This window comes from Pinus tabuliformis, chromosome Q (assembly GCF_031772625.1).
Source record: "Pinus tabuliformis cultivar Carrire ecotype Pingquan chromosome Q, CPIR1, whole genome shotgun sequence".
NCBI lineage: Eukaryota > Viridiplantae > Streptophyta > Pinopsida > Pinales > Pinaceae > Pinus > Pinus tabuliformis.
This window is the reverse complement of record NC_142296.1, coordinates 1,007,027,649-1,007,054,969: the sequence shown is the minus strand read 5'-3', so window position 1 is coordinate 1,007,054,969 and position 27,321 is coordinate 1,007,027,649. Positions and strand designations below refer to the sequence as shown.

Below are 27,321 nucleotides of genomic sequence, written 5' to 3'. Positions count from 1 at the left end.
TCTCCTTCCCCATGTCCACACTTATAAGATTCTTATTCTTGGACTCCTGCTTGCAGTTCTAGGGATTTAGCTCTAGATGCATCTTCCAAAACTTTGCTTGATAGACACTATCAATGTTGCAATGGTGACAGTGGTTGTTAGGATTCTTGCACACATATGCAGTGGTGGCAAGTCTTCTTACCAAAACTATCAATCGTCGTTAAAGCAGGTGATCACTATAAATGCTCGGCTCTGTATGACTCGTAAGACTCTACCTATTTTGAATTAACGTATGTAACGCATCTTCATTCCATCCCTCTATTCCAAGTAATACCACCATTCCTGTGTTCCCGGTAAGTGAGACCGTGTGTTTTAGTTCGAGGGCTATGGTTCTGTCGAGGTCTAGATTCGAGGTAGAGTTCTATGGTTCCGTAGCAATATAGTTGGTGGGGTCCATTTCCTCTCGTCCACCCCCGGCTGCTTTACACCCGGAAAGTCTAAAAAGCAAGTCATCCATCCATTTTCTTGCCCACATGCTAGGTCACTTTCCCTATAACTACCACGTGCTAGGCAACTCACTCAATCCCTCCCGTATGGCACCTCACTTGGTGTTTTTTGGCTTGGTGGACATGTTTTGGCAGGTTCCTTACGCGGACTGGGCTTACAGTTAGCTATAGGCTCAAGCGGGCAGCAATAAGGCAGGTAGGTGTGACAGTGGACTATCATTTTGCAATCCTTAGGTCAGTGTCCCGTAAGTAAGAAGCAAGAGACTTCCCTTCGGCAAGGCAGCAAGTTGGATCAGCAGTCAGTGTGCCTTACAGTGTAGACTCTGTACTGTACGCGTATGGGTACGGCCTATCAGTCGGGTAAGTATTAAAACCAGGGGTACATCTCGGGTATGGAGGGTTGAACGGGGCCTGCCTTATCCTCTTTCTCTCAGACATGGGAATGGGGTAAATAAGAAAGCAAGCAATCGTTTGCAAGTTAATCATCTATTTCCGGGTAAATCAATATATATACTGCTTAAAGAGACGTACAGGTAGCATTCGAGAGATCAGGCAGGCATATCTTTAAAGCAATGCAGTAAGTGAAAAGGCAGACAGGAAGGTCGATAGAAGAGATATCAGGCAGTAAGCAGAGATACGGCAGCAAGTTCGATGAAGGCAGTTCGTGAGGTCGTTGAAAGGTCGAAATGAGATCGAAAGCAGTAAGTCAAGCGGTATCAGGCAGGCAGGCAGGAAGCACGTAAGTAAGCGCGCCCGTTGTTTCTTCTCCTAGCCATCCCGCTGTTTGTTTGTATTCTTTTCCTAGCGCGTGCACCCGTTTCTTCTGCCAGCAGCCGCCCTTTCCTTTCGCCCGCCATAAATCTAGCAAGCGGCGAGGTTCCCTTTCAACCTAAATAAAAGCAAATGATTTCATCCATCCAATCATAGAGAAACGTCGTGAAAAAGGCAATAGCACGTCTTTATCTTAATAATTGAACTGATCTTACAGCAGCAGTTGGTTCAGCAGATGATGTAGTATATGTATAAGTTAATTCGGTGGCTGAAGCACATGTTCCATTCACATATCTAGATCGAGACCGAGGAGCATCAGCAGCATCAGCGTCAGATATATTCCAATAAAGCATCCGTGCACCTAACTCACTCTGTTATGCCAAGGGACTAATTGAAGGGGTATACTTCATAATGGGGGGACTAAAGACTATTGGCTATTATTGGAATGCCCTATAAGTGATATATGTGATTAGCAATAGAAGGTTTCTCCAAATTTCCGTACCAATGAAATCCTTGCCCCCCGGCCCCTCCTTTTTCTCCTCTGGCGGCTTCGCACCTTTCTTTCACACCTTATAGACTTGCCATAGCCTTATTAGTTGCACACGGATATGGACTACCCTATGGGACTGTCTCGAACTTATTGCTTGCTCCAAACAACCAAGGAGCGAAGCCGCTTGTCCCTCCGGGGGGCAAGGTATTCAACTGAAAAATCAAGATTGTCTGGCAAATCAAACTTAAATGGGGAAAAGGTAAACTAGGATATGCGATCTCGATCTGAGGCCATTGATAACTCAATATCAGGTATTTCAAAGGTTTTCTGGGATCTATTCCAAGCAAACACACTTTGTGTCTGGGCCCAAGTATTCCAATTTATTGATTAAAGTATCACGTAAAAATGCGATATAAAGAGTAAGGTTGTCCGCGCCAAGAGGTGGTACTACTAGCCTAGCTTTGAAACTGTCTTTTTACTTGCCTTTGTCTGTAGAGTAAGTTCCATGGAGTTCAAGCCTTACCACAAGTTCCGTATTAGCCTTCGTTCCACGGTTCCATTGAGTGAGTTCCATGGAAACTAGCTGGTAATTGCCTTCCGTCTTAAGCAGTAAGTTAAAGCACTTTCAACTACTTGGTTTAGTTTTTAGAGAGCCGTACTACTAAGCACTATAACACGTTTGTCTCTCCATGGAAATCTTTTTTAGAATTCGTAGGGTGAATCGAAAAGCCAGCAAGCATAAAGCAAAAGAGAGAAGGCAGCAGGTAAGCATGACTGTGTCCATTCGGTGTTCACATCCCTAGGTATATGTATCGTAAGTAAGAAAGATTTCTACCTTTGGCAAGCGGAAAGTATATTCTCAATGAGCATGTGCCTAACCTAACAGTGTGCCCCATTCAGTATATTGTGTGTTTGTTGTGAGGGGGTATTACCTCTGAGTCAGGTAAGGATTAAAAGGGTTATTCTCTTCTGTTGTTTGCCAGTAAGGGCTGTGGTAAGTATTCTTTTCTGTCCCTCGGGTATGGTGCAAACTAGGAAATGGATGGCGTGGATAGTGAAATGATAAGGTTTTTCAATTCTGTTCCAACTTCTGCAGTAAGTTCCATGCTCTAATATTGAGAATTACGACAAAAGATTCCGCATTATAAAAGTGTATCTCCCCTAATACCTCCCGATCTGTCCGCTCTTTCCGGCCAGCAGCAGCATGTCATTTCTCTATCCGTGCCAACTTTAGTGAACTAAATCTCTTGCGTCTGGTGGTTTGACGAAAGTGTGTGATGGGTGGGCTAGTTTGTGTGACCAATCTAGCAATATAAATACACAAGAGCAACATCTATCAATCATAAAGATCAAATAGAAGCTCTGGGTGAATCAACGTATGTAATACTTTGTCATTCCATCCAGTCGATGTAGGAACATTCCATTGTTCCGTAGCGGTAAGTGCTGTGGAACTATTGTTCGTTCTATGTGAGAACGTGTGTTCCGTAGCGTTCAGTGTCATCCCGTAGGGTCCTTATCAGTCGGTTCTGGCAGTATGGCTATGACTCCTGGCAATGACTAGCGAGTAGAGCTTCTTTCTAGCAATGACCTTCCCTTGATGTCCCCGTTAAAACAGTGGCTCGGAAAACCCTATTGATCGCGGACCAAGCGGAGCAAGAAAAAGGTGGAGCCATCTCATGCATGGTGAAGCTAGCTACTGAGAATGGAAGTGGCATGATAAGTTGATCAGAAAGAAGCAATTCCAACCAGGTGATCGGGTACTCCTTTATGTCAAAATTTAAACATTTTAAAGGAAAATTCCATACACGTTGGATGGGACCTTATGAAGTGATTAAAGTTTATGAAAATGGAGCAATAGAATTTAAAACTATTGATGGACGAGAAATAGTATTCCTTGTGAACAGGCATCGACTTAAAGCATATTTTTGGCCCCCTCACAAAGGAATATTTTATCCAGCAAGTACAAGAACAATCTAAACTAAAGGTGGTAGGTGGTTGTGCCAACCTATTGTAAATTTGATTCTTCCTTTTCCAAAAATAAAATAAAATAAAAAGAAAATCCAAAAAAATGACAAAAATTAAAAAGAAAAAAAAAACTTTTGCCTATGGTTGTGAAAATTAGTTTACTGACATGATCACAGAAGGATCAACCTAAAAACTAGCATGCTGGCAGGAGGATCGATTTTTAATAAAATGGGAATGTTTCTTGATCTTCATATATGTTAACTGTCATCGAGAAGAAGCAGGTTTTTAAGTTTCTTTGTGCATAAGAATGATTAGGAAAAGAGCCCTTATCCAAGTTCGGGACAGCTGACATGAAAAATATTATGCAAGCGATACTCAATTCCCACTGTAGTTATTTTGGTTCGGCACTATTTGGAATAATTTGAGGTGAAAATTTGCCTTTCTTCTCATTCCTTTTTCACAAATTTCCCTTTACAATTATTATATTCTATCCTATTGAGATTGACCATCCCTTTCTTAAAAAGAAGTTTTCTCTATTCGATTTCGTTTTTCCCTCTTTTCCCTAGAAATTTTTTTCCTATCCCCTCTCCCTATGTCCCTCCTGGATTGGTCTCACTCTTGAAATCCCTGATGATTTCCTTCCCATTTTGAAAATTCACCCATGTCCCGCTTCTTTCTTCCCTCATGAACGTGATTGCAAGATCTGATGAAGTATCAAAGAATTCATGGATCAGATCAGAAAGAGCATGATAATACCAGGAGCTGGCGAATAAAACTCCTTTGAAACTTTTCAAAATTATCATATTCAGCATGTATATTATATTTTTATTAAATACTTTTTCAGATATGCTGCAACACTTTGAAATGAAAGAACAAAAATGTTCCCTAGTGCAGGAATGCGTATCTCAGTGCAGGGACCTCATAATTCTTGGTGCAAGAATATGTATTTCAGTGCAGGAACAATGATATTCCTTAGTGCAGGAATGAGCATTTCAGTGCAAGAATAACATGACTCGTTGGTACAAGAACGCGTGTTGTAGTCCAGGAATGCATGCCCAATACAGAAATGCATGCTCAAAATAAGAAGATGGTCTAGGAACAGGGATTCTAGTTGGTACAAGAACCTTGTTGCAAGCATAAATGGATGCATTATTTTGAATCATAACATGCAATCATGTTTTCTACATTCGATTAGACTTTTTTTTTATTATTACTTAATAGAAATCCATTTTTAAAGTACAAAGGAATTTTAGATATTAAATCTTACCTTAATCTAAGTATTTTATACACCCTATGCGAAATCATGATGTGATTGGGGATATGTGCAAAATATTTTCATAATCTAACGTTCACCCCTTAACCTGTCAATAATTAATGATCAAACTGATACCATATGATACCTTGTGTTATTTTGATAACAAAATCCTTCCTGTGACTGCCGCCTTTACCAATCATCATTACCCTATGTACATCGGGATCATGCCCACATTTGCAGCCTTTTCAAGATTGAAATTTTAATAATGAACGCATGGCTATTCAAGATCGCCGATATAGGAGCATGTAGTTAATTTGGTAATCGTGAAATTCCTCAGACATATTCCGAAATTTCTTGTTTGGTACTCTTCATAATCATAGAGAAACCAGTGTAATTTTGAGTAGTTATGGCACCTGTTTGAATAGAGCCTTGGTCCATAAAGGAGCTGGAGAAGAAGATCCAGTATAGGGACAATTTATCTTTGTTACATGAATCGAGATTTCTGCCCTTCCTACTCAAATTTGATAGTTATAACTCAGCTGTTATGCTTGAATTGTCTCGCACTTTCAATGGGAGCACAGCCAGAGTAGGCTCCTTGGAATTCGAGGTGACCGAATAGTCCATCTCACAAGCTACGGGGTTAGCAGCTACAAGAGAGAAATGGTTTAAAAGGAGAGAGCTTGTTATGAGACTAGCTCACAAAAAGATAGAAAAGATAGATGAACGCCTTAGAAATAAGCTTCTTCGAGGGGGAAACCTCCTTTACATTACACAAATGAACAATTCTTGGATGATACAAATGACAAGACATCCTTTCTATATATAGGAGTCTAAGGGGTCATAATATAATCAGAGCCGACATAACAATAATAATCTAATGGCACATGAATAACAATAGTGGGCTTCTATGGGGCACAAGAATAACAATATGGGGACTACATGGGAACAACAATATAATAAGGGGGTTGTACTAATAAAAATAAGGGGTTACACTAGTAGTATAGGGACCTAACATGTGCCTCTCCTTCAAAAAATGTTGTCCTCAACACTTGAGTAGTTCTTGATGCTTCTGTATAAAATTCTTGTCCTCCCATGTGGAATCTTCAGCTAGTAAGTTCTTCCACTTGACAAGATACTCTGAAATTGATCAATTTCGTAGTTGTTGGGTTCTTGTTTCTGTGACTACTCCAAGTTCCAATATGATTTTTCCTTCCTTGTCAAGTTCTGGCAATACTGTTTGAACTGGGATCTTCTGCAACTTTTGAATGAATGGCGACACTTCTTCATCCTTCTTCCATTCATCCCTTACTTCATTTATCCAATCTTGTTGGATAATAGAAATAACACAAAACAATGCTTCCACATCCTCATCCCTTCTTGAGAGTGCATCTGCAACAACATTTTTCTTCCCTTTTTTGTAGATGATTTCAAAGTCATAACCCAACATATTTGTGACCCATTTTTTCTATTCTTCTAAAGATAATATTTGTTTTAAAAATTATTTAAGACTATCATGATCCATTTTTACCTTGAAGTGTCTTCCCATTAGGTAAGGTCGCCATTTCTTAAGTGCATGTAGTATTTCCAACATTTCCTTCTCATAAATAACTTGCTTAAGATGCAACCGTAAAAATACACAATTGCCTACATCAAAACGCCTTACACTGAGATCTTGATTTGCCTGTTGTTTCATTCGATTCTGCGCCAAAGTGGCATTATCCTTTAAAAGTTGGAGAACTTGTTGTTGATGCTTGATGTGATCTTTCACTGCTTGAATATTTTTCTTCTTGATATGTCCTTCTATCTTGAGAGTCTGAGGAGTGATAATTTCTTCCAATGCATTACAATATATGGTCGGATTCATTTCTTGATGATCGATGTGATCTTTTACTTCTAGAACATTTTTCTTCTTCATATGTCCTTCTATCTTGATAGTTTGAGGAGTGGAAATTCCGGCCAATGCATTACAAGATATGGTCGTATTCATTTCTTCTTTCTCGATGTGATCTTTCACTTCTTGAACCTTTTTCTTCTTGATATGTCTTTCTATCTTGAGAGTTTGAGGAGTGGTAAATCTTTCCAATTATTTACAAGATATGGTCAGATTCATTACTTCTTTCTCTGGGGTTGGTTCTTGGTGTATATCCTCTTCTTTTGATGTTTCTTGATCCTTTTCTTCCTCCTCTTCACAATCAATGTAAAATAATTTCTTCTTAGCACACTTATGACCTTTAATGTATTTTTTATCACAATTGTAACAAAGTCCTTTTTCTCTTTTTTCTTCCAATTGTTGTGGTGTCACCCTTGTAGGTTGTCGAATGCTAGGAGAAACAACACTTCCATCTTTATAGTTGTGAGGGATAGAATTCCTTGTTTCCATAATTTCACTTTCAATTTTTATTGCCAACCTGAATGCCTTCTCCAATGAATCAGATTCCCAAAGATGAACCTCATGTTGAATGTTATCCTTTAAATTCCCTATGAAGACATCAATCCTTTGCTTCTCTGGAATATCATTTACCCTTATATTCAATTTTTGAAAGTCCTCAATGTGCTTTTCCATTGAACACTTTTGTCTGAGATTTATCAATTGGCTAAAGAAGGTGTTTCTCTTTGTATCCTCATAATGTGCTATCATTTCCTCCGTGAAAATTGACCACGTGATAAGTGGTTTACGAGAACAAAGCCCTTTATACCATAAAAATTGATTCGGTTCTAAATAATTATATGCAATACATACATTTTGTAATAGTGGTACACCATGTAGATCAAAATATTTCTCCATCTGTAGTATCCAATTTACCGGATCCTTGCCATCAAACTTCCTCATCTCGCTTTTTCTTGATTTTAGGATCTCGATATTGAAATGACTGTAACTCTATAATTTCAGATCTTCTAGTTCTGACATCGCGACCTGCACTGGCCCTCTATGTCCTCTTTCCGATGCCACCAGTCTGATCAAATTTAGATTATCCAAGAAAGAGTTGTGCAAAATCTCCCAAGATGACCTAATTATATATCTTTTCAAAAAAGCGAACTTGTATGAAGTTCCACGTGTCACTGTTTTGACCTTTGGGTCTAAAAAATATACACAGGAAACTATAGTCCATCCTCTTTCTGTAACTTCTTACGAAATTTCAATATGATGCTCAAAAAAGAAGTTATGATGATTTTCCCCAGGTCACCTGTTTGGAATGTAATTCGGGAGTCTGCAAAAAGGCCAATTTAATTATAGCGCGAAAAGCTCTGAATTTTGGACCCGAGGTTTAGAATGATTTCGGCCCAAATGGGTTTTTTTTTTAGCATCTGAAACATCACACAAAAAAATTTATAGCGCAAATTGCACGATGACCTGTTTGGAGCAGCGAAACCCTAGAATCCAAAACTCTGATACCAAATGTTATGAAACCAGCTCACAAAAAGATAGGAAAGATAGATGAACGCCTTAGAAATAGGCCTCTTCGAGGGGGAAACCTCCTTTACATTACACAAATGAACAATTCTTGGATGATAGAAATAACAAGACCTCCTTTCTATATATAGGAGTCTAAGGGGTCATAATATAATCAGAGCCGACATAACAATAATAATCTAAGGGCACATGAATAACAATAGTGGGCTTCTATGGGGCACAAGAATAACAATATGGGGAGTACATGGGCACAACAATATAATAAGGGGGTTGTACTAATAACAATAAGGGGTTACACTAGTAGTATAGGGACCTAACAGAGCTCGCGAAGGGAGCCTGGCACCGGTTTGTGATTGACAAGAACCAAAACGTGGACTGGAAGGATGGCTTGCAAAGGAATGCGATGGTAGAAAAATGGAAGCATCTATTATAAATCTTGCAAAAATTTCTTACCTGCGACGGGAGGTATTCATTAACCTTCCTATACCATATTTGGTTGTTACTTCATTTCGAATTGGGTAAGCAGATCAACTTCCCCTATTTTATGTTGAAAAGTTTAGAGAAGATGTCGAAAAGAATTCAGAAGAGTCAAGAAATTCAAGTCGGGCGTAAAGTATGCCATTACGGTTTGATTGAAATTCTAATTTAAAAAAGAGTTAGAAGAAAATGAGACGACATGGGAGGCGTTTCTAAAAGCATTTAAAGGATAGGGTACAATGAAGAAATTAGGGAAGAATGGAAAATTTACTAATGAGAAGCCCAAACAAAAAAGGAAGTTATTAACCCCACAGACTATTAAGGCCTCAAAGACTAAAGTAAAGAAAACCCAATCGAAGAAGTCGGTGCTTGAGGAAGAGAAGGAAGTCATAACTAAAACCCCTGGCCCTTCAAGGAAACTGACCAGGAGCTCTGTGAAGAAAAGATTTGCATCCTCAAAAGGATTCCACGCTATATCAACCTCTCCAATAAACATTGATGATTCAAAGGAATATGCCCCCTCTTTGGATAACCCCCAATCTAATTCACCAATTGAAGATACTCTCTCTCTTCTAGCAGATGTCGTAGTTCATTATGTGTTTAGTATAGGTTATATGGAAGAGGAAGATAACACTCATCTGGCAATCTTAATTGAGAAATTAAAGAGAAGGAAAATGTCTAATATACATAGACTACGACTTTTGATTTGAGTAGGGATTTGGGTAGCGTCGTAAACTATAGTTAAAATTAGATGTGTCATCTTGTTCTCAGCGTTTCAAACTCACAAGTTGCAGATGCCCACTCTCCCACACTATCTCATTTCTCTGGCACGACTACAACATATGGTGCCCAATGACTGAGAAGTCCGTAGAAAGGACACCTATCTTCCCGACTCTACGGTCACGATGGTAAGGAATCAACGAAGTGTTGTGTCTACGAATTATAAAAATTAATGATAATCTTAATTAGTTATTAAGGCTTAATACATTAGTTATTTATCTTTAGAATGTTATTTGTCTTTGAAATGAAATGACTATGTTTCACACTAACTTACATTACCCATACCCATAATGCCCTCACTTCCTTAAAAATATAAGTTATTAAATAAACATAAATATTCTTACATCTTATTGTAAACTATTTGAACATTTTATTGCAAAATATATTGTAAATTGTGATTTTGCAATCTTTACCTTTTATTAATGCAATGTATTCCATTCATATTATACCAATACCTTTTATACACTAATAATTATATTAAAAAAAAAATGTATATAAAATTAATTTTTTGGGTTAAAATCTAAATTCAATTTTAATAAAATAAAACATATGGATTTTTATAAACTAAATAATAAATCAATGTTATTATTAATTTTTTCAAATATAAATTAAAATTTTAAAAATAAAATCCATGTATTTTTATAAGCGAATAATTATACTAAAAGAATTTTTTATTGAATATTTTAGTTCAAATTTTAAGAAATAAAATATAGAATTCTTGACGTGGATAGACAACTTTGATTTGGACGACTAATGTAGTTCAAATGTAAATGCAAGCATAACATATTATATTTTTTTAAAGCTATGTTTACATAAGCATTGAAATTAGGGCCTTGCTCTTTAATTGCATAGATGAGGACTTTACCAATCATTAAAATTTTGATGGAATTCTAAACCTTAACACTAATTTGAATTCAATATTTTTACTGTAATTTAGCTATGTTTAAACTAAGTGGCAGGAATAGCTACTATGTAGCCGTTTTTTGGCACTGCTTCTTATGTAAAAAGTAATTCATAGCAAAGTGTAAATTAATCTTGAATTAAAAATATAAAAATATAAAAATCTAAACATGCACGGTAACAATTAAATTTTCACATTTCTTGAAAATTTCAATTTCAAATTAAAATTGACATGCATGTAAACATAAATGATCCAAAATGGATCTAGTTTAGCCTCCATATCAAAGTCTTCAAGTGCATATGAAAGTAGGATCAAGTCAAAGTGCTCATCGATACAATTCCAACGGTGTGAAGGGCGCACAAATCCTAGTTCGGATGAAGAAGTTAAAGCCAGTGAAAGTTTATGAAAATTAGGGAAAAAAGTAAAAAAGTCAAAGGTCAATGGTCAACGGTCAACTAGATGAAGTCAACAGGACACTGTTGTCTCGGGAATACACCACTTGTCCTGTATGACATCAACAGAGAAAGTGACGTGTCGCGGTGTGATTGGTTGATATGGGCCAATCCGATGTTGACACGTGGCAGCTTGGATTTTGCCCAATGTGGCCTTATTTCCAAAATTTTGGGGATCAGGGAGGATCGAACCCCTGACCTCCTAGAATGGCTAAGTCTTTGCCAGAACTAGCTCACCGGTTGGGCTACTGCAGGTCTTCTTAAAAGAAGTGATTAGGTTATATTTATGGTGTGTGGGATTTGGGTCGCCGGAAAAAAGGGCCGATGGCCGAAGTCAACCCCACGACCGCTGGAACCCTTAAGTTTATTAATGTAGTATCCCACTACAACAGGCGGTGTTAACCATATACCATATATGAACCAAATAAACCATATGACAAGCAATGGCAAGCGAAACCATATAGCCCGAAACCTTATCATATAGTGTGAATATATATGTATATCCAATGTAAAATGGCGGAAGTGTCAGGCAGGGGTTTCAACCCGCCGACCTCCAACCTTATATACCAACAACTTCAAACATTCGGGCTAACCAACATGTCAAGGGTGGGACTTGGTTAACAAAGCCACCATAATTTTATTTCATAGTGACCAAATATGGTTAGGTTTATACTTGTTTGACTCGAAATTTCAAGTTGAACGCAATGGCGAGGTCCATTTTCTCATTTGAGTCTCTGTTTTTAAGCTCATACCTATAACAACGTTTTGAAGACAAAATAAAGAGGTCAACACTGGAAGCTAAAGGACTAGGGGATGTAGCCAGGAAGTCTGGTGAACTCCTTTATTAAATTTTGTTGTGTCGATGTTTTTGAATGTGTTTTCAATTTGCTTATGTGTTTATGTTATTTGCAACATTTTCTATCCATTGCACTAAGTAACATAAGAAACTTCACATAAAGTCTGTAATACCTTTTTCATTAACAAATCAAGTGGTATTAGAGCTCAAGGTTTTTAAGGTTTGGCAAGTTTGTGTGAAGATTTGAATGCTTACTAGGTTGAGGCTCGGACGAGGTGAAGGTGAACTTGCTGAGGCAAATCCAGAGATTGGAAGGGTCTTTTCACAAAGAAGGATGGCGGATGAAACTCCACTTGGGTCAGAATCTCAATTCTTGGATAGTTTCATGACGATACGTGCAATGGTGGAACAGATGTATCACGAGTTTAAGAAGAACAAAGATGAAGGCACTTCATCCACTAAAGATCAAGAAGATAAGGGAAAGGGAGGAATGCTTCCTCCACCGTATCCTCCATCATCACCATCACCATCATCGTCATCATCATCCTCTTCTTCTCATAAATCTAGTCCTTCTAAGAAGAAAAAAAAGAAGTCATCTTTGATCAAATTAGATGTAAAATTTGATTTGCCAATTTATGATGGAGAACTTAACGCTGAAAAGCTTGATAATTGGATAAGACAAATTGAAGTGTATTGCAGGGTGCAGAAAGTTGTTTCAGAAAGGAATAAGATCTAGCTTTCTAGCCTTCGACTTGGAGGAACCACACTTGTATGGTGGGAAGGCAAGACACAAACAGATCTCCAAAAGCATGGTAAAATCATTTCAACTTGGAATGAATTTGTTTCTGCTATTAAAAAGCAATTTTATCCTTTGGCTTATATGCAACAAGAAATGATGAGTTGGAAAACAATACGTCAATAAAACAGTCAAAGTGTTCAAAGTTATACTCAGGAATTCCATAAGAGAGCTTTAACATTAGGCATATCATTGGACTCACTAGAGACATTGTTGAAATACATAGGTGGTCTTCATAGTTATTTGAGGCATACCATACTTATGTTTAATCCAACTAGCTTAGATGATGTATCGGTTCAAGCAACTCATCTAGAAGCTAGAGGTAAAAATGTAACCCAAGATGTTGGGAAATCATCCAAACCTATTGAAAGCAAGAATAAAGGCAAGAAGAAACTTAAATGGAAGGAGAAGAAAACAAACACTGTCAAGAAAGATAAGCCTTCATGCACTCATTGTAAGAAGAAAGGTCACGATGAGGCACACTGTTGGTCATTGCATCCAGAATTGAATCCTAAGAAGTTTGGGAGTAAGGAGTAGAAGAATGTTGTTGCTATTCAAAAGGACTTGGGATTAGATTTAGGTGACGAGACAATGGTTACAGCTACAGGTATAAAAGGTAAATATTCTAAAGGATCTACAAGTACTTCCTCGCATTATGTTGATAATGATAATGATGAGAGGAAAAGAAATGAGCTATTTCACATTAGAGTCATTTCCAAGCATACTAAAATTGATACTTTATTTGATAGTGGGTCACAAGTTAATTTGATTTCTGAACCAATTGTAAAGAAGTTGGGTCTAGAAGCAAAACCTCATAAAAATCCATATCCATTAGGTTGGGTGTGTGATAAAACTAAGCTACAAGTTAGGAAACAATGTAAAATTCGTTTTGCTATTGGGTCAAAGTTTTTAGATGCGGTTGAGTTAGACATAGTCCCATTGGACATATGTGGAATTATAATAGGAAGTCCATACTTGTACGATAGAAATGCTATCTTCTATTGAACTGAAAATAAGTATCAACTCACTAAGGATGGAATTGAATATATTGTAAGGGCTCATAAACTCAAAGATAACTTCTCTCTCATAAATTTAGGACAGATGAAAAGAATTGTAAATTCAAGTAAACAATTTTTACTTATGATTGTAAAATCAAAGGATATTGATAAATCCGATGCTTTCCAAGGTTGTAATCCTAAACAGAAAGAAAATCTAGTTAAAGTTGTTTCTGATTATGATATTTTGTTTCAAGAGCCTAAAGGGCTTCCACCCAAGCGAGAGATAGAACATGAGATTTATTTGCAGCAAGATTCTCCACTACCTAACATTGGAATGTACATGTTATCAGCTCTAGAGAATGCAGAAATAAAGAAGCAGGTATAGGAGTTGCTCGATCAAGGGTTTATTCGACTAAGCACATCACCGTGCAGATCACCTATTGTGTTAGTGCGAAAGAAAGACGGTTCGTGGAGAATTTGCATTGATTTTAGAGCATTAAATAAAATCACAATAAATAATTGTTATCCTCTTCCTCATATTGATGATTTGTTAGACCAGTTAAAAGATGTAGTTTACTTCTCTAAATTGGACTTGCAAAGCGGCTACCATCAGATCAGAGTTGCAGAACAGGATGTATGGAACACTGCTTTCAAAACAAAGCAAGGACTCTATGAATGGATGGTTATGCCTTTTGACTTAACTAACGCTCCAACTACATTCATGCGAGTCATGAATGATGTATTTAGACCATTCATTGATGATTTTGTAATAGTCTATTTAGATGATATTCTTGTTTTCAGTAAAACATGTGATGAACATGTAAAGCATGTAAAGCAGGTTTTAGATGTTTTGAAAAGAGATTTTTTTTATGTAAAACTGTCAAAATGTGAATTTGGCAGAACGTCTTTGAATTATTTTGGTTATATTGTAGGGGGTGGTGAATTGAAGACAGCTCCCTCTAAGGTCGAAGTCATTGTAAATTGGCCTAAGCCCAATACTTCTACAGAAGTTAGAAGTTTCTTAGGGGCAACACAATATTGGAGAAAGTTTATTGCTAACTTTTCTTTGATTGCAGCTCCTTTACATGCTTTTACAAGTGTGAAACAGGTGTTTCAGTGGGGAGGCAAACAACAAAAAGCCTTCGACACATTGAAAGAAAGGATCAGTACAACACCAGTACTAGCACTGCCAGATCTTCAGCATCCATTTGAGATTGAGACAGATGCAAGTGAATATGCCATGGGGGCAGTGTTGATGCAGCACAAAAAGCCTATATGCTTTCATTCTGAGACATTCACATCAGTAGTAGTTAACTATCCTACATATGATAAAGAATTATATGCATTATTTCAGAGTGTTAAAAAGTGGAAACATTACATAATGGGTAAAGAAACAATCATACACACAGATCATCAACCACTTCAATATTTACACTCACAAACTAAATTGCAACGATCATGACACTATCGGTGGATGGGTTTTCTACAACAATTTCATCTTGTTATTAGATATAAGAAGGGCATACATAATAAGATTGCAGACATGTTATCAAGACCAATTATAAATGCATCTATAATACTTAAGCATAATTCAGTAATTCATGAAAGTTACATTAAACAATATGCTCAAGACACAAATTTTAAGGATGTATATGCAACTTTAAGTCATGGCAAGCAGATAGAAGAATTGGATTATTTCATAAACGACAAACTCTTATATCATTTGGGAAAGTTATGCATTCCACAAACTGAAAGAGTTAAGATAATTTGAGAAGCACATACTTCTCACATATCAGGTCATTTTTGTGTAAGTAAAACAGTTGCACAATTACAAAGATTCTGCTATTGGTCACGAATGAATGAGACAACTTCTAGATATATTGAAGGATGTACTATGTGTGCTACAAGCAAGCCATGTAATAGAAAATTAGGCTTGTATACTCCACTTCCAATTCCTTCTCATCCTTGCGAAAGTGTATCCATGGGTTTTGTTGGGGGATTGCCAAAGTCTAGAAAGAGTCATGATTATTTGTATGTAGTTGTGGATAGGTTCAATAAGATGTGTATTTTGACACCATGTAATAAATAGGTCATAGCTGAACAAATTGCAAAGTTGTTCTTTCAAAATGTATGGGTTCATTTTGGGTTGCCCACTTCTATTGTATCCGATCGACATTCTCGATTTGTCAGGAAATTTTGGTCAAGTCTATGGGAGTTAATGGACACAAAGTTAAAGAAGAGCACGACATTTCATCTGCAAACAGATGGTCAGACAGAAGTGGTCAATAGGACAGTGATACAGTTGCTTCGAGGATATTGCAGTAAGCATCCCAAACTTTGGGATGAGAATTTGTGTTATGTGCAGCATGCTTACAACCATGCAAAACATTATTCTACTCAAAGATCTCCTTTTGAGATTTTTTTTGGTTTTATACCAAAGTCTCCCTTGGATTTTGTCTTTGGTAAAGACATAACAGTTGATGGAAACAATGATGTGGACAAAGCAACCAAGTTCATTGAACAAATCCAGGAAATTCACCAAGTAGTACAGGAATAGTTGGAAAGAAGCCAAGAAAAGTATAAGGCGTGGCATGACAAGCATCGAATTGAGCATAGTTTCAAGTTGGTGATCAAGTCTAGTTGTACATTAGCAAAGAAAGACTGCAAGGGGAAGGTAAGAAGTTGAAACCAATTAGATATGGTCCTTTCAAAATACTTGACAAAATTGGTGAAAATGCTTTCCTCCTAGATCTACCAGCTTATATTCAAATCTATTCCATCGTAAATGTTGAAAACTTGCGATTGTATGAGCATTCATTGATTGAAGATCCCGAAGAGCAAGGTGAGCTACCTTCCATTGAAAATCTTTTTCCCGAGTATCTCAATGAGCTACAGGAGGACACAGTTCTTATCAGAAGGATACGGACTTCACGACGGGGAAATGTTGAGTATCTTTGAGTTGGACTCAACGGTACAAATCCAAGTAAAGCATGATGGATTGGGATTAGAAAAGTGAGGTAACTTTATCCTCACTTACTCGACAACTAAAACCAACTTTTGGTGGTCCAAAAGCTTCGAGTGGGGAGGAGTGATCCAAAATGGATCTAGTTTTGCCTCCCTATCAAACTATTCAAATGCAAATTAAAGTAGGATCAAGTCGAAGTTCTCATCGATACAATTCCAATGGTGTGAACGACGCTCAAATCCGAGTCCAGATGAAGAAGTTAAAGCCAATCAAAGTTTATAAAAAATTAGGGCAAAAAGTCAAAGGTCAACAGTCAACGGTCAACTGGATGATGTCAGCAGGACACGTGTCATCTCGAGAATACACCACTTGTCCTAGATGACATCAGCAGAGGAGGTGACATGTTGTGGTGTGATTGGTTTATATGGGCCAATCTGGTGTTGACACGTGGCAGCCCGAATTTTGTCCAATGTGGCCTTATTTCAAAAATTTTTGGGATCAGGGAGGATCGAACCCCTGACCTCCCGAAATGGCTAAGTCTTCGTCGGAACTAGGTCATCGGTTGGGCTGTCACGAGTCTTGTTAATGGAAGTGATTAGGTTATATTTATGGTGTGCGGGATTTGGGTCACTGGAAAAAAGGGCTGACAGTCGGGGTCAACCCCACGACCACCAGAACCCTTAAGTTTATTAATGTAATATCCCACATGCAATGGGCGATGGTAACCATATACCATATATGAACCAAACAAACCATATAACAAGCAACAAGCAGAACCATATAGCCTGAAACCTTATCATATAGTGCGAATATCTATGTATATCCAATGTAAAACGGCAGGAGTGTTGGGCGAGGGTTTCGACCCGCCGACCTCCAACCTTATATACCAACGACTTCAAACATTCGGGCTAACCAACATGTCAAGGGTGGGACTTGGTTAACCAAGCCACCATAATTTTATTTAAACAGTTGCAGGTGCCGAACCCGCCATACCACCAGCGCACAGACCGAGGCAGTTTTGAGCAGGCCAAGGTGGTTTTTGTCAGCAGAGAGTGGTTTTGCAGGGACAAAGGCGATTTTGGATCATTCCAGGGGGTTTGGAGGTCATAGTGACCAAATATGGTCAATTTTATACTTGTTTGACTCGAAATTTCGAGCTGAACGCAATGGTGAGGTCCATTTTCTCATTTGAGTCTCTGTTTTTGAGCTCATACCTATAACAACATTTTGAAGACAAAATAAAGAGGTCAGCACTGGAAGCTAAAGGACTAGGAGATGTAGCTAGGAAGTCTGGTGAACTCCTTTATTAAATTTTGTTGTGTTGATGTGTTTGAATGTGTTTTCAATTTGCTTATGTGTTTATGTTATTTGCAACCTTTTCGATCCATTGCACTAAGTAACATAAGCAACTCCACATAAAGTCTGTAATACCTTTCTCATTAACGGATCAATAAAATAATATATTTCCAAAACACCAATTAATGAAATGGTATGATAGTTTAAATATTATTATTAAATATATATTTTAAAGTTAGATGTCCATAAGTCTTGGATAGATTGTGATTAGGTACTTTGTTAAGGCTCTAGTTAATGTGAAGTCATCCATTCAATTCCTGGCCCCAATGGGGTGATATATTGGATATGATTCAATTCACAGCTCCAATGGGGTGATGTATTGGATATGATAAAGATGTGGTCCTGCCAAGCTTACAAAAAAATTAGACAAGCCTTGTACCATAAAAAAACATTAATATAAAAGATTAAAATTAAAAAAATAAATATATATAAATATTATTGACATAACTGAATAAATGTATATGGAGGTAGAATAACAATGATGAAGGTAGAATAACAATGAATCGAAAAATAAATAATATTGTTGTGTCATTAAATGGTGTGTTTAAGCAGTGGTTTATTAAATGTTAGTTTAAAGTTTTTTTAAATTCTTTTAGGAAAAAACATATTTCTAAATTTTTATTTTATACATATATATTATTTAATATATTTAATATGCTAATTGGTATTATTATAAGTGGAATATGATGTTCATTTTCACATATCAATTATTTTATTAATTTAGTTGTGCTAGTTTCATTAATTTGGTGAAAATTGTTAAATCTTGTGTTTGGTAAAAATTGTCCAATTTAATTGGTTGATATTGAAATAATTTATTTTTGATAAATATTGAAATATTCTTTTGATATTATATGTAAACTATATGTGAACATAAGAGTTACACGTCTCTTTCAAATTGACTTGTAAAGAAAACAATTTGACAAAAAAGAGTAAACTAATTCATTTTAACTATAAAATAGTTTAATGATAACATGTGAATATCAAAAAAAGTTGTTAATGACATTTTAATTATAAAATATTTTAATAATAATATGTCAAACAAATATTCACAACTCATGAGATTTGATTGAAATTTGGTCATAAATATTGGCATTGATATGTGTACTATAAATAAAATTAGGCACTACATCTATATAAACTAATGGAAAAATAGAAATTTAAATTTAAAAAATTCAAACTTTATTTTTAATTTTCAAAATTTTAAGTTTAATATTTTTTTTTTTGAAAAATTCAATACACTTTATAAAATCTATTTAAATTTTTTTAGAACTAATTGAAAACCAATTATTTTAGGCTAAAAACAAAATCAATATAACCTAAGTAAATTGTTTTTTAATATAAAACAATATAACAAAAAAGAAAAAATACAATAACTAACATATATTTAACTGGGGAAAGGTAAGGCGAAAATGAGAAAATGTGAAGAAAGAATATGTGAAAACAAAGTTGAATTTTTAAAAATAAATAAAATATATTTTTTAAATATTTTAAATAAAAAGTTAAAGAAGAATATAAATAATATTCTATAAAAATGGAAATGGTGGAGTGAAGTTGAGATAGAGTGAAATAAATATTGATAATTTTTTTTAATGGACAAGAAAATCTAATAGTGTGTCTAGTGTCTAACAATAGTAATTATGATTTATTTGGGGATAAAATTTATAAGCTAAGATTTATAATAATGTATATGATTGATGGTGGATCCCTTATTAGATGGGATCTATGAAATATTCATTGTGAGTCTACCATCCAACTTGGGATCTGTAAAGGAGCTTCATAAGTCCATACAACCCATTGTGAGTCTACCATCCAACTTGGGATGTGTAAGGGGGCTTATAAGTCCACACAAACCTTACTCTTGACTTGAGATAACATTTCTCACCCATCAAATTCCTAGTTTGAGTAACAATTTCAAATGATACTCTATAATATTTCCATCAACCTAAAAAAGTAAACTAAAAGTAAATATTATTTAGGTCTCATTTTCATTGAAATAATATTGGAGAGCTTGGATAAAAAGAAAAAGATTTAAATGAAAAATATGTAAAATTAATATAAGAAAATTTAAAATATCAACATTTAACAAAATAAAATAATTGTAAATCATTATAAAATTAAAGAATTATAGTTCAATATAAAATATTCTATATCTCTCTACTTTAAGTTTAGATTTACCAATAAAACAAGATTTCATAATTCTAATTAAGGTAAGTATGCTACTTTACTCTCTATTATTTAATCACTGGAATATTTGGTTTTTATGAACTTATGCTGCTCACTCTGATGTACTTAATCCCTTATTGTAGTTAAATAAAATATATTTGAAAAGTAAAATTGCTTCTTTCCTACATTCTTGTTTGTCTGGAGAGACTTTAACAAAATCTTTCATCTAAAAAATTGATTCTTTCCTACAATGTTCGTTTGTCTAGAAAGAAAATGTAGAACAATTAGATTGCAACTTTTGAAATCTATTTTATGAGAATGAATTTTTTTTTTTTACATTGTACAACTTAGTTGCAATAAGGGTATTTGAGGGGCTAAATTTATCTTTACTTCTTAACTTAACTTGTATTGTTCTAATGATGAGAGACTTAGTTTTAGGAAATATTTCAAACATTGATGTCCATCTTGATTTTAAAGTGTCTCCCAATGACATAAGGATACCAAATATCGATTACTTGAAGGAAGAGTATTATTTCTTTCTCACATATGGGCTTGCTCAAATTTTGATCACACAATTATTTACTATTAAATGCTAATAAATACCTCTTTCATTAACACTAGTTTAAAACGTCTTCCAAAACCTCTCATACCAATACATGAACCTTGATAAAATTGAACTTTACTAAAATGAAGGCAATAAATAGTATATTTTCTTTGAAGTTAAAAATATCTAGTTTATCTTATTTACCACACCATTCAATACAAAAAATTGAATTCAACATTATTACATTTCCATAGCATTGTTGGTTTGTATCCTCACAACCTATTTTATCTTGTTAATATGTAATTAACACCATCTATACCTAGACCCTATATTTTCCATATATCATGTGATCTATTTTAAGATGTTTTTTAAGTTGTAACAATTTTTTTTTTTTTTTTTTTTTACTTATAATGAACCCATCAATTTTTAATAACACCCACAAATTAGTTATTCCATATTTTACAATTTTCTTCCCTCCTTCATAATATTGAATACAAACAAATATATTTTGACCTCTAAAATTTTGATTTTGTTTGTAGGGCTAAAAAGAACTAGAGATTATTCCAAAAAAATAATCCAAGCTCCAAGCTCCCTGAGTACATCACATGACCTCATTGTAATGTAATTTAACTACAAATATATTTTGACCTCTAAAATTTTGATTTTGTTTGTAGTGCTAAGAAGAACTAGAGATTATTCCAAAAAAATAATCCAAACTCCAAACTCCCTGAGTACATCACATGACCTCATTGTAATGTAATTTAATTTAGTTAGCTTTTTTATTTATTGTTTATGAAATAGTTACTCCTAAACCACCAGGAGAAATGAGGAAGGCAAAGACTCCTAGACCAATCTAAAATCATAAGGTTGAATAGTGGAGGAGAACGGAAGTTCCATAAAATTACTTTTTAATATATTTATAAGAAACTAACTAAAAATGAATTTTTAATTAAAAAATTAAGAAACTTAACTATTTATTTTATATATAAATTTATTTTTATAATTTTTTATAAAAGTATTTTATACATAATTATTTAATAAATATAAATTATAGAAAACAAAAAATTTATAAAGTGGCATACTTTAGCATAATTTGAAGTTTCACTTTCACTTTTGTTACGGAGCTATTGGTTTTTTTTTTTTGGCATAAGCCCAACCTTCGAGGTTGAGTAGTCGTCCGCTTTATTTCATAAAAATACTCCACATATTAATAAAATTTATTAAGATATCTGGAAAATATCCAAATATGTTAAAAAAAAAAATCACATTCACTACTCAGAGCAGTTAGAGCATTATAACTGGAAACACTTTCTAATAAAACGTAGAAATATTTATACAGTAAGATACAATACGGTTATCATATTTTATGAAGTAAAAGAAAAACAAGAGTACAATAATACTACAATGGAGGCCGGCTTAATTTTGTTAATAAATTAACAAAACATAACCATAGTGCACTTGCCTAAGAGACTATAACATTGCCACGAAATAGACTTCAGTGCCTCACAAATGGTTGACAGCATGAATACCGTACGAAATTCTTCAAATTTGTCAGAAAGCGGCATTCGACCAAAATCCCAGATTCCCAAATAACCCTTCAAATATACTGAATGGTACGGTAATGATAAAATTTTGAGTAAAATTACTTTCTAATAACTACCAGCTATTATGCATCACTGATTTAATGTACTTTGGAATTGTTCGGGCTTGAAAGAAGCTACTAGCATGGCTCTAATCAATAAATGCCTCCGCGAAAATCACGAATGTCGAAGGCCAGTCTGAAACCCGCTTTATTTAGAATGGACCGTGAATATTTTCTGCCTACCTAGCCTCCAAATCACTAATGGTGAATGGACCGTGAAGATTTTGTGCCTACCTAGCCTCCAATTCACTAATGGTGACGTCATTTAGGAAAGGAACCAAAGGATTCTGTGGAGAGGCAGGCGACACATATGGTACGGTGGCAGAGGGATCCTCCGCGGCTGCTGTCGCTACTTTTTACAAATGCGGGCTTCGTTGGATTTGCTAATGTCACAGAAGCGCTGGAGATCATCAAGATAACATTAGACATAATTGGACGGAGGCGTGCATCTGCTTGGGTACATAGAAGCCCAACCTGAATGCATCTTAAAGCTTGCTCCTGCCTGCATGTTTCGGTCAATGTGGAATCTATCATATCTAGAAGACACCCTCGCTTGTATAATCTCCATGCCTGCATCACAAATATCCAAGGCAAAGGCCTACTCACTTAGCATGTCCATTATCTCCAACCACTGTTGCTCATATAGAAAATACATTCGTGAAATGAAATCTTACCCATTCTAATAGGCTTTGCATTTCATCGGGAAGATTGGCATCACTATTTTTCCTTGCACTTACAATCTCAAGGGCCAGCACTCCAAAACTATAGACATCAACCTTTACAGATAATTGCCCCTGCATTGCATACTCTGGCGCCATGTAACCGCTGCATATTCCAACCAAAATTCTTCAAGTAAGTAGGGCGTTTTATGTGCCTAAATCCCACGATTGCATAAAAGTGAACTGTTCATAAATTTTATTAGGGAAGGGTAAAGGGAAATATTCCTACTATGTCCCTGCAACTCTTGTTTGGATATGGGACTCGTCTTCAGGAAAGAGTCTTGCTAACCCAAAGTCTGCAATCTTCGGATTCAATCCCTCATCCAGCAAAATATTGTTGGCTTTAATGTCTCTATGAATAATTCGCAACTGTGAATCCTCGTGAAGATAAAGAAGGCCACGCGCTATACCCATTATGATGTTATAGCGTTTTTGCCAATCAAGATGCCCCTTCTTCTCTGGATTTGTATTTGTATTTCAAGAATACAGACTTTGAAAGATTTTAAATAATCAATCCGATTAAATGTATAAAAGATTTATCATCTTTCTCTTAACCGAAAAATGTCCAAAGTGACTTACCAAACAGAAAGGTGTCAAGACTCTTGTTCCTAAAATAATCGTAGACAAGCAACCTTTCTGGTCCCTCGGCACAACACCCAAGCAGCTTTACCAGATTTCGGTGTTGAACATTGGCTACAAGCTTCACTTCATTCATAAACTCTCGTTTTCCTGTCCAGATCTTACAGATAACTTTTTCACTGCTATTTCCTTTCCGTCTCTGGTTATTCCCTGAAAGAATTAACCCTATCAACAACCTATGGGAAAAACCCTCTTCGTCTTCGTTAAGTCATGCAATTTCATATGCTAATAATAATAATAATAGGTGCATACATACCTCGTATATAGGGCCAAACCCTCCCTCTCCAAGCTTCTTGTTTTCATCAAAATTATCCGTTGCTTCTGCGAGAGCTTCTAAGGTGAAGACAATTTGCTCCTGCTTGAGTAGCGTCGATTCGGGATCATTCTCATGTGTTTGTAGACCAAAAAAAGGTGAATGAGAATATAATTTGATGAGATAACATAAGTTTGGCCATGCGAAACAGAGGCCCAAAGTGCAGATTCTACCTTCATTCTTTGCATGGGTTATTTGCTTGGGTGAAATGGCAAACTTCAATCTCCCCCACATGGCAAACAAACAGACCATTAAAGCTAGAACCACGCCTCCCACGATCCCCAATATGATGGGTAAAGTTTTTGAAGAAGAACCTTCTGTGGAGTAGATCATGCAATATGTTATTTACAAAAATTGAAATTGGCAATCAATTTGTATAAAACTGAAGAGCAGCGAATGATAAAAGTAGAAGTAGTAGAGAGAGAGATTACTTGATGTGGTGGGTGAAGTTCCATTAGCCGAAGGAGCGTGGGCAGCTACTGTGGGAGGGTTTGCCTGGAGGAGGCGGACGGAGGTGGAGGTGGAGATGGACTAGTGCTATTCCCTCCACTAGGAGTGTCAAAAAAGGGGTATAAAAGGGGTATATTTCATAATGGGCCGTGCAGCTTCCCAAATAAGCTTGAGCTCCTTGCTTAATAGAACAACATTGGTAGAGGTTAGACCTTGCCAATTGCAAACAAGATTTGCAGTCCTTGATGGATATATCTCTCCAACACTGAACCAGACCATAAATGGTTCCAAGAGAAGAATCCTCAGCTGTTCCTTCAGCGAATCCCTTGTTTGCAAGAGCATAAGCTTGATCAGAAAGATTGGAAAGGAGATCTGAAGTGGTGCTCCTAAAACTTTTTACATTACTAGTAATGTCATTTACATTCACCAAATATTTCCCGTCGGTGTCTAGCTTTGAAATGAAGTCGAATTTCTCATATCGCAGGAAGCAGTTAACCATCCATACTTGACTGCCGACGTCATTTCCGCAGCGTTGTATAACACTATCGTTTGCTTCTTGTGAACAGATTGAATAGTCTTGTTTGGATACGTTACCTTGGCACTGGAGGAGGCCATAGATTCTATTAGGACTTTTGCCATAGAAAGAAGTGTTGAACCCTGTTTGAGGTGCTTTCTTTGCGAGACCACCCATTAGCATATCCAAATTGTTGGAAAATGTACTTCCAGTAGAGTAAGTAGAAGCATTATTGCATTTATATGACCGCTCGACTAATATAACAGAAGGAAAATTGAGAATGAATAATAACCCGAACAAATGGAAGATAATAGTCACCCGTTTGTAAGTATTAAAGTATATTTTCATGATCTTCGAACTGGCAAAGGTATGTAAAGGTTTCTGATGAATATGGGATGCATGCCGCTGTAAAATTGATAGAGTTAGATCACAGAGACACAAGAAGCAATGATCTGGAAGCGATTGGGATTGGGAATTACCAGCAAAATGGACGAAGTTGCTTGGAAAAGGTAAGTAAAGGCTTCCTTTCAATAACAGAAACCCTGAAGTAGGACATTTTACTGGAATTGTTACCCTGAAAGTATTATTTCGACATCATCAAAACTTGAAAGATAAACTTCCACGCACAATTCGGTATCTTGTATGTATAAAATTGACATTGAATTCAATGTGTACAGAGCTGATTCCTCCTGGAAGAACGAGGCGGGGGATTGGTTTGGGTGGGCTCGTAAACTGTACTTAAAATTAAATCTGTAAACCAGCGCATGTCATATGGTTCTCCGTGTTTCAAACTGGCAAGTAGCGTTGGAATTTAATGCAGGAGCAGCTCAAAAAAGCATTGCATTTTAATAAGTATAGGGTCTTGTGTTTCAAGGGACCTGACTCCCTAAAAAGTGATTAATTATTTATTTTCCTATGTTTTTATGAGGGTTGTATAATAGTGAGGATATTGTAATGAAATCTTCTAGTTAAGAGAGATTTCAAGAATAGTGCGTGAGTTAGAGGAACTAGGAGTTAGTTTCATGATTTTAGGGATTAAATTAGGATATTTAGGATTCAAGTAAAATTATTCAGGATCTGAACCAAAATTGGTTAACAGAATCCTTTTGTGTATAATTTGTAAGCCTCGGAGGCTTCAAAGAGAGAATTAGTGAGAGAGTTAGCAGACAAGAGGGTTGGATTGTGAGCCTACGGGCATTGAAACAAGAAAGGCCAACTGAATGTAAATCAGGCCATTGAGTTTATGTATATACAAATTTTAATTAGCAAATAGAAGTTTTATATCTTCTGAGTTTATATTAGTTGAGAGTTTGTATATGATCTGTCTGTATGTATGGTTATCCGAAGGATTTGTCCGTGTATCTGTGAATAAGGAGGAAATCCCATAATGACCCTGTGTATATATTACAACGCTTGTGACTATGCTTGAATATGGTTTTGTAACAGTGGATGTGAGAGTTTTGACATATAAATGAATGTGTATGCAACAGTGATAATGGTGAAGAATCGATTGAGAGTTTATTGGGTTTGGTTCAGGAAGTAATATGAACTTGATTCTGTAGGAAGGGCTATTCGAGATCGGTGTGATCTCGTTGGAAGGATTTCGAAAACTAAAAGCGGAGTGGATTCAAAGATCCATATGCATTGTCAAATGTCAGATAATCAATAATAGTTGCAAGGCAGAGTAAAGAAATTGGAGAAGTCTCGACACACTGTTTCTAAGCGGAGAAAGGAGTTGGCAGAGTTGAACTTGGTAACAAGTCAATCTGGAGGTGAGAAGGAAATTTAGTGGAAGCGCCAAGTTTGGTGGAAGAGTGGAACCACAACGAAGTGAAATTGTGATTAAGCGGATTTCAGAGTGAGCAGAATCTTGAGCGGAGGAATAGATCTAGATTGTCAGATCGACGATGATTAGCAACTGCGGGGGTAGGAGAGTACGGATTTTCTTGATCGTGGCTGAAGTCCCGCACTTGCTCCTAACTGTCGATCTCATATTCAACTTTTAGATCACAGTCAACTACGGGGCTTAAGCCTATTTTTAAACTGTATGTTAGTTGAAGTCCCGCAAACCGTAGATTTGATGGTCTCTTAAATTCAATGGATATCGGGTCATAAAGTGATCAAAGTTTAATTTCAAAATCGGACCCAAACATTTATACATCAAGGATTTATATTCCTATCGGTTCCATAAGGGCGGTTAACCCTCGTGCAAGTGGTCTGTTCGATATCAATATTGATCGTTGGATCAAGTGTGCCTTGATCAAACGGTGGAGAATCGTCGATTAGGTTTGTGATCGGGTGAACCATCAACCGTCGGATTGAAGGGTGAGATCAATGGTGGAGATTGAAGCCGACAAGGGTTGGGCCTTAGCGAACCCGAGAAGTTTATCAACGTGAGTTATGTGATTTGAGTTCTGGCGGATGAATGGGTTTAAGTG

At 36.1% G+C, this 27,321-nt stretch overlaps 1 pseudogene; it reads right to left on the bottom strand.

Moving 5' to 3' along the window:
- Nucleotides 1-1,191: 1,191 nt before the first annotated feature.
- LOC149222893 (cysteine-rich receptor-like protein kinase 7) lies at nucleotides 1,192-25,231 on the bottom strand (annotated as a pseudogene).
- Nucleotides 25,232-27,321: the final 2,090 nt, after the last annotated feature.